This window comes from Leopardus geoffroyi, chromosome A1 (assembly GCF_018350155.1).
Source record: "Leopardus geoffroyi isolate Oge1 chromosome A1, O.geoffroyi_Oge1_pat1.0, whole genome shotgun sequence".
NCBI classification, from domain to species: domain Eukaryota; kingdom Metazoa; phylum Chordata; class Mammalia; order Carnivora; family Felidae; genus Leopardus; species Leopardus geoffroyi.
In genome coordinates this window covers 124,933,772-124,950,460 of record NC_059326.1, presented here as the reverse complement: position 1 = coordinate 124,950,460, position 16,689 = coordinate 124,933,772, and the positions used below count along the sequence as shown (strand labels likewise).

At 38.6% G+C, this 16,689-nt stretch overlaps 1 pseudogene; it reads right to left on the bottom strand.

The window, feature by feature from the left end:
• Positions 1-14,419: 14,419 nt before the first annotated feature.
• Positions 14,420-15,920, bottom strand: LOC123579895 (annotated as a pseudogene).
• Positions 15,921-16,689: the final 769 nt, after the last annotated feature.

The following is a 16,689-nucleotide window of genomic DNA, read 5'->3' as shown; positions in this document are numbered from 1 at the left end:
AGTGTCCTTAAAGCTTTGCTATAGTCCTGCAGCTAGAGATTTGCTAGACTTGTCAAATTATCAATGTTGGTTATTACACATCTCACAATTTAGATACCTCTGTCCCTTATGCCCCTGGCCACGTGGGTGGCTCATATGGTGACATAGCTGCGATGAATTTTCTGATAAATTTCAGCACATTTGTGGGGCTCAGTTGGCTAAGCATCCAACTTCAGCTCAGGTCATGGTCTCATGGTCTGTGAGTTCAAGCCCTGCTTCAGGCTTTGTGCTGGAGCTTGGAGACTGCTTCAGATTCTGTGTCTGCCTCTTTCTATGCCCCTCCCCTGCTCGTGATTTGTCTCTCTCTCTCTCTCTCTCTCTCTCAGAAGTAAATAAACGTTAAAAAAAAAAAAAAGCCAACAGAGCTAGCTTAATGCGTGGTAAGGGAGGGTATTTTTTTTTAAAGTGTTTATTTATGTTGAGAGAGAGAGAGAGAATGTGAGCAGGGAGAGGGACAGAGAGAGAGGAGAGAGAGAATCCCAAGCAGGTTCTGCCTACACAGGGCTGGATCCCAGGAATCATGTGATCATAACCTGAACTGAAATCAAGAGTCTGATGCTTAACTGACTTAGCCACCCAGGTGCCCCCGTTTGTTTGTTTTTATTTTTATTTATTTTTTTTCAACGTTTATTTATTTTTGGGACAGAGAGAGACAGAGCATGAACGGGGGAGGGGCAGAGAGAGAGGGAGACACAGAATCGGAAACAGGCTCCAGGCTCCGAGCCATCAGCCCAGAGCCTGACGCGGGGCTCGAACTCACGGACCGCGAGATCGTGACCTGGCTGAAGTCGGACGCTTAACCGACTGCGCCACCCAGGCGCCCCTGTTTGTTTGTTTTTAAATTAAAATTTATGGGGCATGTGGGTGGCACAGTTGGTTGATCTTCCGACTTTCGTTCAAGTCATGATCTCACAGTTTGTGAGTTCAAGCACCAAGCCTGCTTTGGATCCCCTATCTCTTTCTCTCTCTGCCCTTCTCCCACTCATTCTCTCTCTCTCTCTCAAAAATAAATAAAACATTAAAAAAACCTTTAAATTAGAATTTATACTCTATTCTGGTGAGGGAGTGAAACCATTTTGTTTACATTTTGTCAATTATGAAGGTTGTGTATTGAAACTTATGTAAAAAAAATAAGATATATCTCTATATTTCTACATCTATCACAATGTCATTTGCATAAATTAAAAATAAATGTACACTCCTGTACTATTATGACTTATGCTTATCTCTATGTGAATGCTTTATATACACGTGCTTTAAAAAATATACCCCCCAAAGCCTATTATTAAGACATTCACTCGGTTTCAATTTGAGCAGCTCAACTGGAATCATCAGAGATAGAGCAGTTGTTCAAAAAGTCTCAAGAGTTAAAAACAACAACAACAATACAAAGAGATGAGACCTGGTCTGAGGAACTTTGAGGAAGAAGGAAGAATTGCCAACCTCACAGAAGGGCTTTGTTTGGAAACTGCCTCAGTCAGTTTGAGCCAGAGGAGCCTTGACTTTTAATCAACCCAGAGAAGGGAAGGGCAGAGCACCTCCATAAAAAGGAAAAAGCAGTTTTACATGGAATTATCATTAGGACTTTGTTTTAAAATCAGCTATAAAAAGGATATGTGGATAAAAATGAAACATGCTGTAAATTTAAAAATATATGCACCAAAACAATCTTGAAAAAGAACAAAATTGAAAGACTCCTGCCTTCTGGTTTCAAAACTAACCATAAAGCAACAATAATCAAGATATTATGGTACTGGTGTATGGAACAGACATATAGGTCAGTGGAGATAATCCAGACAGCCACATGTGAAAGAATGAAGTTGGATCCAAACCTCACAGCAGATACAAAAATTACCCAAAACGGATCAAAGGCCAAGTGTAAAACGTAGAATTATAAAACTTTTGGAAGATACCGTAGGAGTAAATCTTTGTGATCTTGTATTTCATAATCGTTTTCTTAGATATCACACCGAAAGCACAAGCAGCAAAAGAAGAAACAGACAAGTTAGACTTTATAAAAATGAATAACCTTTTTGTTTCACAGGATACTATCAAGAAATTGAAGGGACAACCCCGACAAGGAACTTGTATCTAGAATATGTAAAGAATTTTTACAGCACAATAATAAAAAGACAACCCAATTTGGAAAGAGGCTAAGGATTGGAATAAACATTTCTCCAAGGAAGATATACAAGTGGTTACTGAGCACATGAAAAGATGCCTAACAGTAACTGTGAGGAAAAGACAAATCAAAAGCACAGTGAGGAGGTGTTTGTCTGGCTCAGACATTAGGGGATGCGATTCTTGACTTCGGGGTTGTTAGTGTGCGCCCCATGCTGGGTGTAGAGATTACTTAAAAATAAAATCTTTTTTTTTTTTTTTTTAAAAAAGCACAATGAAATACCACTTATTACCTACTGATGGTTATAATAAAAAAGACAGAAAATGGCAAGTGTTGGTGAGATTGTGGAGACATTGCTGTGCAAATGTAAAATGAGCAGCCACCCTGAAAGTGTGGCAACTCCTCAGAATGTTACACATGGAGTTACCATACGACCCTGCAATTCCACTCCCAGCTGTATATCTGAAAGAACCAAAAACATAATCTACAGCAAGACTTGTACATGGGTGATCATAGCAGTATTATTTGTAAGAGCCCAAATGTTCATCAACTGATGAATGGCTAAAACAAAATATGACCATACAATGAAATATTAGCCAGCCATAAAAAGGAATGGAGTACTGATTTGTGTTACAACATGGATAAACCTTGAAAACATTATGCTTAGTGAGAGAAGCCAGACACAAACGGCCACACATTTTAATTCCACTTATATGAAATGTCTACACATTTTTATGATTCCACTTATATGAAATGTCTAGAAGAGGCAAATCTGTAGAGAAAGAAAGCTGATGAGTGGATGCCAGGGGCTGGGCAGAAGGGGATGAGGATTACTTCTTTAATGGGTGCAGAGTTTCTTTTGAGGACGATAAAACTGGTGTAAAATTGATTGTAGTGATGGTTGCACAACTCTATGAGGATACTAAAAACCATATAGCTGTACACTTTAAATGGGTGAATTCTATGGTATGTGAATTATATCTTGATAAAGCTGTAACAAATACATGCAGACAAAAGAATAATATCCATTTTGTAAGAACACCAGCAAATGTGACCATACACGTTAAACAGGTCAAATATGTCAAATATTTTCTATGAGGGAAAAGGGAAAAGGGAAAAGGGAGTGAAACATGGAGACAAGAGGGAATAAATAAATAAGCTAAAACAAAATGAGCAAGGGACATTGCCTGGTGCACGATATTGGGCATGAACCAAGGTGTGTGATGAGCTCAGCCCTCTACAACTGTGTTTAAAAAAGAGAAAAGAGAATTTTAAGAATTGAGTTTAATGGCACCGTATTTCCAATATTTCAAGTGGTAGATGTTTTTGGTCTTCCTGAGATTGACCCACTAGCCCTCCCCTTTATCTGCAAATAGTTTTGACCTGGCGGTTTGTTTCAACATTGGAGCAAGGGAACCAACCCTCTTGCCTAACTGATCTGTGACTTGCCTGTCCTTCAGTGTTTCTTGGCTAAATAACAACATGTTCACATACAAAATTTTGTTGTATAGTGATTTCTTCCATTTACTAAAGCATTACTTTTATTTGGAGTTTATACCACTAATTGGACCATTGGCCATAAACTGCCTCTGTCTGCTTTCATGTTATTTTCATATATTGTAATTTATGTTTCAATGTACTTAAATCTTTTCTTCCTGACCAAATTATAAATCTCTTAAAGGCAAAACTTACACTTCATGCTCTTTTATAGTTCATACAACAATATCATGATTCTTTTCATGTAATAGGTACTCAAAAACACTGATTAATTGACAGATTGATAGTGTTCTTGGATTTACCAAACCATAGTCTTAAAAAAAAAAAGAAAAGAAAAGGAAAGAAAAGAAAAGACAAGAAAAGAAAAGAAAAGAAAAAGACAAAAAAGGTCCCAAGTGGTATTTCCTACTATACTATTGTGTATGATTTCCTTTGGTGAATTTCTTTTTAAAAATCAGTATATTGACCTATTTAGATTTTTTTAAGTTTATTTATTCATTTTGAGAGAGAGAGAGAGAGCAAGAAAGGGGAGGGGCAGAGAGAAAGGGACAGAGAGAGAATCCCAAGCAGCCTCCACACTGTCATCAGCACAGAGCCTGATGTGGGGCTCAAACTCACAAACCTTGAGATCATGACCTGAGCTGAAACCAAAAGTCAGATGCTTAACCAACTGAGCCACCCAAGCACCCCTGTTTAGAATTTTTGTGAATTTTAACATATATACTTTTTTATATCTTTAGATAACTGGAAAACAAGTGACTTACTATGATTTGCAATGTAACAAATGAACACTTCCTCCATCACCTAATTGGGAATTGTATAGAAAATCATAGAGTTCCTGACCTCATTGAGTTTTCTAAATAAGTTTATAAAACTGTAAAGCCCTTTGGCAAGATTGCATGGGCTTAAAATTAATTGGGTTAAAGCCATGCCCACTTCTTACAATTAACCTTATTTTTGAAACTTGGGTGTGCATATTCTTGAATGACCTTTATTTCCAGAGATCTGTAGCACTGGCTGGAAAGGCATTTCAGCCATCTTGTTTTAGTAATTGCACTGTAGCAAACACAACAAAAGCTGTCCAGAAGCTGAAGAGCATGGTCTCTTCAAAAAGTGTTCATGTAGCATATCCAGAAGGTTGTAAGTCCAAATTCCACTGATGTCTTACAGTCTAGTTTTGTGGGAGAGAATGAGAAATAGAAATTTCTATCTTAAGCTTCAGTCGCATGGTACTACTCATTCAATTATGTGAGCTTTTGCTGTGTCAGACTAGAATCTGAGTCCTAAAACCAGTGAGAAAACTTAAAACCTATAGTAGTTTTCCTAGTTACTTAGGAGGTTTGGAATAATGGGTTGCCATAAAGAACCCTTTAGTTTATTTGTAACTGAGACAGTACAGGACTAACCAACAGATTATGACGTGTTCAGGGCACCAGCAATGCAAGGGCACCTTCTCTTCTAAAAATAACCAAGTTAATTTCAACATTTTTGTCCAGAACTTCATATTCAAAATTGTAGAAAAGAATTCTTAATTTTTTTAATTTATTTTTTCTTTAAAAAAATTTTTATTGAAGTATAGTTGACACACACTGTTACATTAATTCCAGGTATACAACACAGTGATTTGACAAGTTTATACATTATGCTGTGCTCACCAGAAAAGAATTTGTAATTTTGGCATGCATGGAAGTTTTGTGCCATAATGAAATTTTGAATTACCAGTGGAGTGGGATGGGAGGACTCCATAATCTTTTCAATGTTTAGAATCTCCAAAGGGCACTGGCTGTAAGAAGTCACACACTGTATGTACAAAGTCAAATAAAAATTCTCTAACACCTCATATGTAAATCAGATAATCTAATTTTTGCAGGTGAAATTGAGATAATGTTTTAGCAGCTGGGCATATGGCAACTTTACCTACCAAAGAAATATCTATTGGAATGAAGTCTAAATGTGCCTCCAAGTTTGCCATCTTGCTTCATATACCCAAGTAAGTCACTCAAGTCCTCTAAAAAAACCCCCCGAAGCACTGAACAATCATTTCTAGCTTCATTTAAGCAGTGCATTCTATCTAGATGGGTTCATGAGGATAAATTACAGTCCTCTTTTCTTCCTTATCGTCTTCATGTTTATTCTGGACACAGAAAATTCTCTTTGCCATTCATCCCACTTCAATAAAAACATTTTACTTATACATAATAAATACATTTATACATAATAAATAAATTTATACAAAATAAAAACATTTTATTTACACATTTAAATATTTTTCTTCACAATTTTATAGATACCTGATATCATAGTGACAATTGAGAAAAATAAAGTTTGCTAGTTTTCTGTCATTATTTTTTAGAGAAGAATACTTTTCTCATACATACTTGTAAATTTAGTTGATGATTACTATTTGGAACAAAATTTTAGGAATAAAAATAAATGAAGCTTGTAGTATTTCATTTCTTAAATTATTAAACCATATAAGACTACAAAATTGGTGGCAATAGTAGAGTTAGATACTGTGTAATATGTGCTAATATTTTGTTACTTTTGCTTCAAAAATTTCTTTTTGAAGTAATAAAACCTAACAAATAGGGGCACCTGGGTGGCTCAGTCAGTTAAGCATCTCTTGATTTTGGTTCAGGTCATTATCTCACAGTTTGTGAGTTCGAATGCCAGTTGGGCTCTGCACTGACAGCACAGGAGCCTGCTTGGGATTCTCTCTCTCTCTCCCTCTCTCTCCCTGTCCCTCCCCCGCTTGCGAGCATGCACACACACTCTCTCTGTCTCAAAATAAATAAGTGTTAAAAAACCCTAACAGATAAAGATAAAGGCCTGCTTTTCTTATTCCCTTCCCCGAACCCCAAAGGTAATCACCATCCTGCAGTTGGTCTATTTTTTTATGTTCTTAATACATGTGTTTGTATCCATAAACAAAATATAATATTGTTTCATGGTTTGTAAAAATTTCCGTACATGTGTCTTGAAATGTTGTTTTGAGATTTGGTGTTTTTTTGAGATTTAAATATGTTGATGCATGTGGAAATATTCATAGGTTTTAAGACCCTATAGCATTCTACTGTATAAATATACTTCAATTTTTTAACCTATTGATCTTTCAGTGAATATTTTCTTGAGATAAAGGATGCTAGCTGAAATATCCTCATATAGATTTCCAGTGAAGTCTTGAAAGAGGGACTCCAGATCAATTCTTAGAAGTAGAATTGCTAGTTTGTATAATATGTGCATTTTCAATTTCACTAGATATTTACTAAAATTTAGTAGCAAATTTTATAGAGTGCATTGAGGGTGCTTGCGTCCCCTCATGCTCCTTATTTACATTATTAGACTTTTAATGTTTTGCTAATCTTTTGTATATAAAATATTTTTCTGTTTGCTGATTGAGAAAGATAATTTTTTTTACATATTTATTGATCATTCTTGTGTGAATTCTATTCCTATCCGTTGCCCATTTGAAAAAACTGGATAGCCCTTTTTAAGTTGATTTGTATGATTCTAAGAAATTTACTCTAGGGATATTGGATTTTAAATACATTGTATGTATCTTCTCTTAGTGTGTGATTTGTCATTTAATTTTGGTGTGTGATATCCTTGTTGCCTAAACACCTAACTTTAATTTTTTTGAAGTTTTAAAAGTCTTATTTTTCATACTTATGCCTCTAATCAGCATAGATTTAAATATGTGGTTTTGTGAGGTCAGGCCTAATTTATTGTTCCTAATTTATTGAGGCCTAATTTACTGTTCCATATGGAGAGCTAATTAGAATACTACACTATTTCCTCCACAGATTTGTAATCTTTCTCTGTCTACATAAAGTTCTCATAGACACGACTTGTTGATCTGCTCCATTAATGTATTTATCTGCCATAGTGGTTTATATTATCACAGAGGATCATCTTGCTCTTTTTGCTTCTTCAAAATCTTAGATATTCTTTTTTTTTTTTAATGCTTATTTATTTTTGAGAGAGAGAGAGACAGAGTGCAAGTGGGGTAGGGGCAGAGAGACAGAGAGAGAGGGAGACACAGAATCCAAAGCAGGCTCCAGGCTCTGAGCTGTCAGCACAGAGCTGGATGCGGGGCTCCAACTCACAAACCACAAGATCATGACCTGAGCTGAAGTTGGATGCCCAACTGACTGAGTCACCCAGGTGCCCCCCAAATTTTAGATATTCTTGTTTTTATTCTTGCTTTTCCTCTTCTATATGTGTTTTAGGATCCGCTACGAGTTCGATGAGTTTTCAATGGGGATTTTGATTGGAGTTTGCACTGAATTTGTAGATTAATTTTGGGGGAGGATTGACCTATTTTATTGGGTCTTTATATCCATGAGATGATGTATCCTTTCATTTACTTAGTTTGACTCACTCTCCTTATATGCAAAATGAAGATTAATAATACTTACCTCAGAGGTTTTTTTGGGGGGGTTGAGAGTGTTAATTCACAAAGTGTAACTTAGAATAGTGTGCAGCACATAGTAAGCACTCACAATTATTATGAAGTGCTGGGGTTTTAGGAGATAATTAAATAATTCTTTTTCCCTCCCAAATTGCTCTATTGCAGATATAAATGGTGATCAAAATATCACCTTTACTATAGGTGAAATGGGTCAGGGAATGTTGCTTTAGATTAGTGAAGGCTTTTTTTTTTTTTAATGTTTATTTATTTTTGAGAGACAGAGTGCAAGTGAGGGAGGAGCGGAGAGAGAGGGAGACACAGAATCCAAAGCAGGGTCCAGGCTCTGAGCTGTCATAAGGATGGAACTCATGGACCATGAAATCATGACCTGAGCTGAAGTCAGATGCTTAACTGACTGAGCCACTCAGGATACCCTGGTGAAGGTATTTTTTACAATGCTATTAGGTGATGTTGAGGCTGCTCTCCTGGTCCAGCAAACCACACTTAAGTAGGACTCTACTCGCTTTCTACTCATTAAAACGAATCATATCTTTGACAGATGTTACCTTTGCTAAGTGGTTTAATAGTGATCCGATTCAGCAAAGATTTAGCAACACTGTTGTGGACATTGTCCTGAAGAGGAAAAATAAAGACAAGACAGTCACAGCTCTCAGAGTGAAATAACAACTTTGAGAGGCAGTATTACAGAACAGTGGTAATTGCATTTGATTGCTAAAAGAAGCACCAAAGAACAACACTAATCAGCTCAAATAAAAAAATTATATATAATGTAATTATATATAGTTAATATTATTACATATGTAATTATAGCAAAGAAAGTCCAGAATTCAACTTCTATAAAATCATCTTTTATTTGAAAGAATATAAAGCAATGAAAAACAGACACAATTATATAGTATTTAGATGAGGCCCATTACATTACATTAAGTACATCATTAGATTTGTTAAACAGTCATTGTTTTATTAGAGGCTTTTGTATTTTAAGCTACATACAGTAGTAACTGGGGTGAAAATAGCACATATTTATTACAGTGTGTGTTTGGGTCAGAGTGCCTTGCAGTTTTTCCAGCTTCAAATACAGGAAGGAATATTTCAAGATTTGGATAACATCCTGGTGCTGGTTTCTGTCACTCAAAATGAAGAAAAAGAAACATGAAATGTCATGTTTTGGGGATATCAGTCTTGCAGTCTGGGTAAATTGTGTTGTAATGAGTCATATTGCTAATGGAAGTGTAACCACATATGCTTGATTAAGACTGGAATGAGACCTGGATATCTGGATTCCACTTCATGGAAGGCAAGTCCATCATTCATTCATTCATCCATCTTTTTTTTTTTTCCTGTAGGTATCCAGGCTAAGGTTGTAATGAAATAGATTTCCTGTTGACTCCAGAGCATGAGAGCAGATTCTCTTTTTGTTTTGTTTTAAATTTTTTAAATGTTTATTTACTTATTTGAGTGAGAGAGAGGGAAGAGAGAAAGTATACATATGTGGGGGAGGGTCAGAGAGCAAGAGAGAGAGAGAGAGAGAGAGAGAGAGAGAGAGAAATAGAATCCCAAGCAGGCTCCACACTGGCAGTAGAGAGCCTGACATGGGGCTCAAACCCACGAACTGTGAGATCATGACCTGAACCTAAATCAAGAGTCTTAACTGACTGAGCCAACCAGGTACCTCTGTTTTTTTTTTCTTTTTTTATGAGATAAAATATGAATAAGGTTCCCAAGAGACATTATTTCTATAAACAATATTCCTATCTTTCTACTTTCACCTTTTTTGTTTCTCTAGGATCAAAAGATTGGAAGGCCCATGGGTAGGACAGTATTCCTACTGAAAGAGCTCGGATAACATCAAGTTATTTTTCTATGTGTTTGCTTAGCAATGGAACAATATCCCATTAAGAAGAAAGTCTGGGTAGGGGCGCTTGGGTGGCTCAGGGGGTTGAGCATCTGACTTCAGCTCAGGTCATGATCTCATGGTCCATGAGTTCGAGCCCCGCATTGGGCTTTGTGCTCATAGCTCAGAACCTGGAGCCTGCTTCAGATTCTGTGTCTCCCTCTCTGTCTGCCCCTTCCCTGCTCATGCTCTGTCTCTCTCTGTATCAAAAATAAATAAAAACATTAAAAAAAGAAGAAGACAGTCTGGGTCAATCCATCCATATGCCCATTTTAAAAATCTGTTTTCTCCTTCATCTAGCCATTTATTCAACAGATGCTTTCCAGATACCAGCACTGTGATTCAAATATAAAAGTAGTCAGTCCTCAAGCTCAAGGAGTTTTCATTCTTGTGGGAGAGACAAATATTCAAAACAACAGTTATAATATGGTAAGATACATGCCATTATGAAGGTGTTATGGAAACTAATGCATAGAAGCCCCTATTTCTTACTGGTATAGTATAATAATAATGTGCCAGGCATTCAGAGTTTCAGATTAGCTAAAGTCTAACTCTAAGTTGCCTGGATTTAAGTCCCATCCCTTCTCCTTTGTAATTGTGTGGCCACAGACAAGTTAGGTAACTAGTGTGTGACTTGATTTCATCATTTGTGAAGTGCAGATAATAATTATTGCTTCTTGCATAAGGCTGATACCAAGATAAAACAAGTTAATAAATGTAAAGCACTAGAATTAGTAATATTTAGCAGTATTTACGTATATTCTAAAAATTAATTATAATTGTCACTCCTTATTTTGAAAATAGATTTACATTCCATTAGAGCAATAGTCTCTAAAGGTAATCTATTGGTAGGAGGAAGAAAATACTAGAAATTCTTTTCTATTTATCTTTCTTAACCATTTTCAATTTCTATTTTTGTGTGTCTTATAATATGTATACTGTATTAGTAGAGAAGTACACATATATAGTTTATTAATGAATAAAATATATGTACAGATATTGGGGTAAATGTTAATTTCTTTTAACTGATATTCATTCAAAAGCTTAGATATGATCACATTACCAAAATATATGACACTTTTGTATACAGAAGGGACTTATAATTTGTAATTTACCAAGCACCTTTACATACATCATCTCAAGTGTCAAGAATATACTGAGTACATTAGTAACTATGTATTTTTTCTTTTTTTTTTTAAACTTTAAGTTTCTTAATGTTTATTTATTTTTGAGGGAGAGAAACAGTGTGTGGGGGGGAGAGGCAGAGAGATGGAGACACAGAATCCAAAGCAGGCTCCAGGCTCTGAGCTGTCAGCACAGAGCCCAATGTGGGACTCCCACTCATGAACTGAGATCATGACCTGAGCCTTAGTTGGATGCTTAATTGACTGAACCACCCTGGAACCCCAGTAACTATGTGCTCTTCATCAGCTTCTGATTCTTGCCACATCTAAGGGGACAAGAGTGAATGGTAAGGACAGGCATACCAGAGTAAAACACTTGAAAAGTCAATTCTTACACCCTTGATGAGGCATGTGCTAGGCTTTGCAGGGCCTCAGAGAAGCTCTCTTGTATTTGCTAGTCTATTTGTTATCGCACACACTCAGCTACTGCATGTCAATCTATATGAAACATAAAAATCGATTGGAGTATAAGTTGAACATATCATTGGTTAACATTTTCTCCTGTGTGATGGTTAATGAATGATCTTTTCTGGTATTTACTTTCCTGAGACTTTAAAAATTCTAAGAGGCAAGCATACCAAAACATTTACCATGTAAAGCAATCTGGTCTTCCTGTCCACATGACTCATTTTCAGTTTTTTTTTGTGTGTAAAAGAAACTGAAGATGACACCAAAACAACAGCTGCTTAGCTATAAATTACAAAAACAAGCCTCTCCTACAAAATTATTATTGAAGGTCTTTATTTAAAGCAATTTACAAATTCATGAAGGATTTCACTTACTATATTCACACTTGATATAGCTTTTGAAGGCATTTAGAGAAGGTGTAGGGATTACACTGGATTAACCCCTTTTTCTTTCACTGATAATTTGAAGATTAATTTATGTAAACAAAAAGAAAAACTATATTTGATAGAAATTCCATAAGCTCACTGCATATTTAACTACGATTCCATAAGAGCCTGTTCATTAAAAGGTAAAGTTTCTCTGGTCAAAAGAGAGAGTTATCATCAACTTCTCACTAGAAAGATAAAGCAGAGGAGATGGTGGTAATTAGCGGGAAACTTTGGGACATACAAATTATTAGGTTTGGAAATTCTGTTCCTAGTTTAAAAAAACCCATTCCCTTTACTAAAACTCATTTTTCTAAACTGAATTATTTTCTCCTTTGGTTTTGTTTTGTTTTCTTGGTTTTTAAGAGACAAAAATTGTCTCAACATAGAGTCTACTCTGCATTTGATGCTGACTCATGCTTGCCTTGGGCCAGTCATTACCTCCTCCTTCCTCAGTTTCTCCATCTGCAAAACAAGGATAATAACACCTACCTCACAAGCTTGTTGTGTGAGTTCATTAGCTAACGTTGGTGAAGCATTCTAAAGATGGAATGTGCTTATTATCGTTACTTGTGTTATATTTATTTATATAATTTTGCATATATAGTCTGAATTTTTTTTTTTTGATGAGAGTAAACAAACGTCAAGTTTCTCTTCTTTTGATTGTATAGGTGTGCCAGTGTGATTTGGTCTTTTAAGAAAAACAAATTTTATGAACTGCTGGTTAATTTGTTAATGAAGTATGACTTACCATGAATGTTTAATTGACAGACTTTTCTTATGATATTCATAAAAGTGTTGGGATGCATAAAAAGGACTGTACTGTCTTCTTTTTTAATATTTATTTTTGAGGGGGGGGAGGGACAGAGAGAGAGGAGAGAGAGAGAGGAAGAGAGAGAGAGAATTCGAAGCAGGTTCCAGGCTCTGAGCTGTCAGCACAGAGCCCGATGCGGGGCTCCAACCCACAGACCTCGAGATCATGACCTGAGCCAAAGTCAGATGCTTAACAGACAGAGCCACCCAGGTGCCCACACCCGTGCAGAAAGATAGTTGAAGGCTGTGAGGAAGGCAGCCCAGCTTCATAGCACAAGCCTCATGTGGAGTGGTGGCCATAGGAAGCAGTGGCCCTTGGTTTGTTCTTGTGCTTTTGGCTGTCTTTTTTTTCTTTTTACTTTTTTTGATTTTACACTATAAACAATAACAACAACAATAACCAGTAACCTATTGCTCTTCTTCATATTCATATGGATTTTAGGGAATGACTGTTTTTTTCTCTTGAAGAAATCTATAAAATTCCAGAAGTCAACAGCTTGAAGACAACCTCCAGGGGCAGGGAAGAAAACACATGTTGTAAAAGACGAGACAAGCACATACAAGGACAACTAGCTGGGGCAAATGGCTGTTTCAATGCCACCTGACCTAAACAGTAGGTATTCTTTTTCTCCTCCCATCTCCTGCCACCACCTCAAAGGCCTGATTTGGTCTAAGTTCTGCAGAACTCTTTTCAAATGACACAAGAGACAGTTTGTGGAGAGATGCAATAAGAAAAATTGAAGTATGAATAAGAATCATGCAAAGTCAAAAGTCAGGGAAGAATCCACAGGGGACAGGACACTCAGAAAGGTTGATGTCTCACTACTTCAACTAATTGCCTCCATTGGACTCATGACAGAATCTCAAAAAAAAAAAAAAAAATTGAGGTTTCAAATCAGCATATAGACTATGTCCTTACAAAACCTGTTGGATTATTTTTCTGACTGGATGATGATAAGCTTATGTCCTGAAGGAACGGAGAGAGATTCTGAGATTGCCAATGTTAAAATAAGGTGGAAATTGTGCTTCCTTCAAAATGAATTGGCTTCTTAACTGCTTTTTCTCTTGATCTAGCACCTACTTTCTTCCATTTTGCTATAGGTTATCTATTGCCTTAAGCTTGAAAGGAAAAGGCGAATTAGGAGGTGTACAGACTGTGCAGTCCTGAGAGGTCACCAGATCTGGAAGTACAGTAGTCAGATGCTGTTTTCTTAACGGCTTGAACTTCCTTTAGTTCCAAAAACCTATCCCTAAGGTTGGTCTGAAGTTCATTTGCAATCCCGGTGGCCATTTACTATCACCTACAGTGGGAAAGAGTGAGGTTTTTAGTATTGCACAGGTATGAAATATCTGAGTTTAAAAAATAAAATCACAGGGGCGCCTGGGTGGCTCAGTCGGTTGGGCATCCGACTTCAGCTCAGGTCATGATCTCACAGTCCGTGAGTTCAAGCCCCACGTTGGACTCTGTGCTGACAGCTCTGAGCCTGGAGCATACTTTGGATTCTGTGTCTCCCTCTCCCTGTGCCCCTTCCCTGCTCACACTGTGTCTCTGTCTCTCTCTCTCTCTCTCAAAAATAAAGATTAAAAAAATAAAAAAAATTAAAATCATAGTTTTTTGGGGTTGGGCTGATTCTCCCAGCCATATTTGTAGGCTGTAGATATGGCCGTGGGGCTTCTACCGAGGTCTGAGACTGTTGAATGGGTGGGCACTGGAGCCAGCAGTGAGGTAGGAAATGTGCAGTAGGAACCCTACGTATCAGGTCTCAGTGTCTGCAAATGGGCTATGAATGAAGAGCTGGTTGCCTCTCATTGGAAGGAGGGAGTCTGGGTGTGTGGAAGGCAGGATCTCAGACTCCTATTGCAGGAGCTGCTAGCCCGTGAAGCCAAAGCTGGGGGTGACCACCACACTCCTCCTCTGCCTGATGTAATTGAAGGCATCCTTCATGCAGAATTGCTTGCTTTTCATGAGGTAAACCATGCAGATGGTGGGTGAATGACAGATCCCAGCCTCACAGTAGACCAGGACCTTGCCTCCCCTTTCCCTGACATAGTCATTGAAGCCCATTTGCTTCTTGAAGTGAGAACTAAGGTCAGCCACGTGGCTGTCTTACACGGGATCCATTTGTACTGCAGGTGGGTCATGTAGGACTCCAAGGTCCACTGTGAGGCATTTAGCAGAGCTGTGATGTGCAGATTGGTCAAGAACTCCCACTTGGAGGCACTTCCAAGGTGGAGCAGCTGAAGGATTTCAACTGGGATGCTCTGGTCCTGGTCATAAGCTGGCACTGATTTCCCACACTGGCTCTTGAGGGCTTTTTTGGTTTCAAACATCTGTAGTGAAATGAATTTTACACCTATGCAACACTCAGGATATTCCCATTAGAAAGTCTCCCATCCTGGGGCACCTGAGTGGCTCAGTCGGTTAAGCGTCCGACTTTGGCTCAGGTCACGATCTCACAGTTCTTGAGTTCGAGCCCCATGTCGGCCTGTGGGCTGACAGCTTAAAGCCTGGGGCATGTTTTGGATTCAGTGTCTTCCTCTCTTTCTCTACCCCTCTCCCGCTCATGCTCCGTCTCTGAAAAATAAATAAAAAATTAAAAAAAAAAAAAAAAAAAAAAAGAAAGAAAGCCTCCCAAAGGAGGAGGTACACCGGCGGGCCGACGGGAAGCCAGGTGACAAGTGAGGAGCGCAGCACGCCCACATCGTCGCTCTCCTCAAGCAGGTCCTGGTCTAGCACAAGGTTGGGCGCTGCAGCAGCCGCGCATGCGTAAGCCGCCTTCTCAGGCAGCACGCAGTGTCGCGTCTGCGCTGACGTGTCTGAAGCAGCACCACGCAATGGAGGTTGACCGTGAGCGACTGGCTCTGGGTTTTTGGTTATGCATTTTTGCTGGGTAGAGCCGTTGGATGATCCCAGCTGGAGTCTGCCTTCACACGTGAATGAGATCTTTTCTGTCAGGTGACATGGCTTTACTCTCAGGTGCACAAGTAAGTAGCTGGTGCTTTGGTTCCTGTCAGGGAAGAATGTTCCAGAAGCTTTCTGGTAGCATTTCGTGGGGATGGGGGTGGAAAATCGTGGAAACAAGCACCTAAGTCTACTGATGCCCATAAGTATGGGCTGTGGCTCTCAGTGTCCGCCCTCCTGTTCTGTGTTCCTTCAAGGGCTGCTTCTACCTGCTCCTGGCTCCTCCAGGCCTGTCATCCCTTAACTCAGACTTTTCTCCTTGATGGTCCAGGATGATAAACTCGAGATGTGTGTGTACCACGTGAACACATCCCTGATAGAAAAGTGTGGCTGCTTTGGAAATACTCTGGAGGCTCCTGCTGGCCCCGCAGCCACTCAAGTCTCAGGACTCCAGTGAGGGATCGGCATTAGTTCTGACAGTGACAAGAGAGCGTTGGAGGGAGGGTGAAATTTGGTTTCTGTTTCTCAAAGCAGTCAGAAGGATGGGTTTATGGGAGTGATGCTTGTCTCACACGATGGCGGCCCCTCTACCGCTGTTCTCATCCTCCTCCTCACGGAGGGGAGCTGGGCCTTGTTCTGTCTGAATGTCTGAATACTGCTGTGCCCTAGATTGTGTGTTGGCCAGGATTAGTGCCACCTTCGAGGTCACTTAGGTGAGGAAGGGGGAGCTGGAATGGGCGTATGTTTGCCCTTGGGCAAACTTGTATTTTTGAACAGGTCTCTGGTTGGGATACAACCTATTCCCCTGTTGTTGACCTTCTTTGTATCATCTGCCTTAGGGCTGCTCCAAAGCTGACCTGGACGTTGGGATGTCAGTTCATCACCCTTAGCATTCCCAGCCTCTTTGGAATATTCTGTCACCGGCTAGCTTGGGTATAGGACACTAAGGCCTTAGCTACTGGTCAGTGTCAGG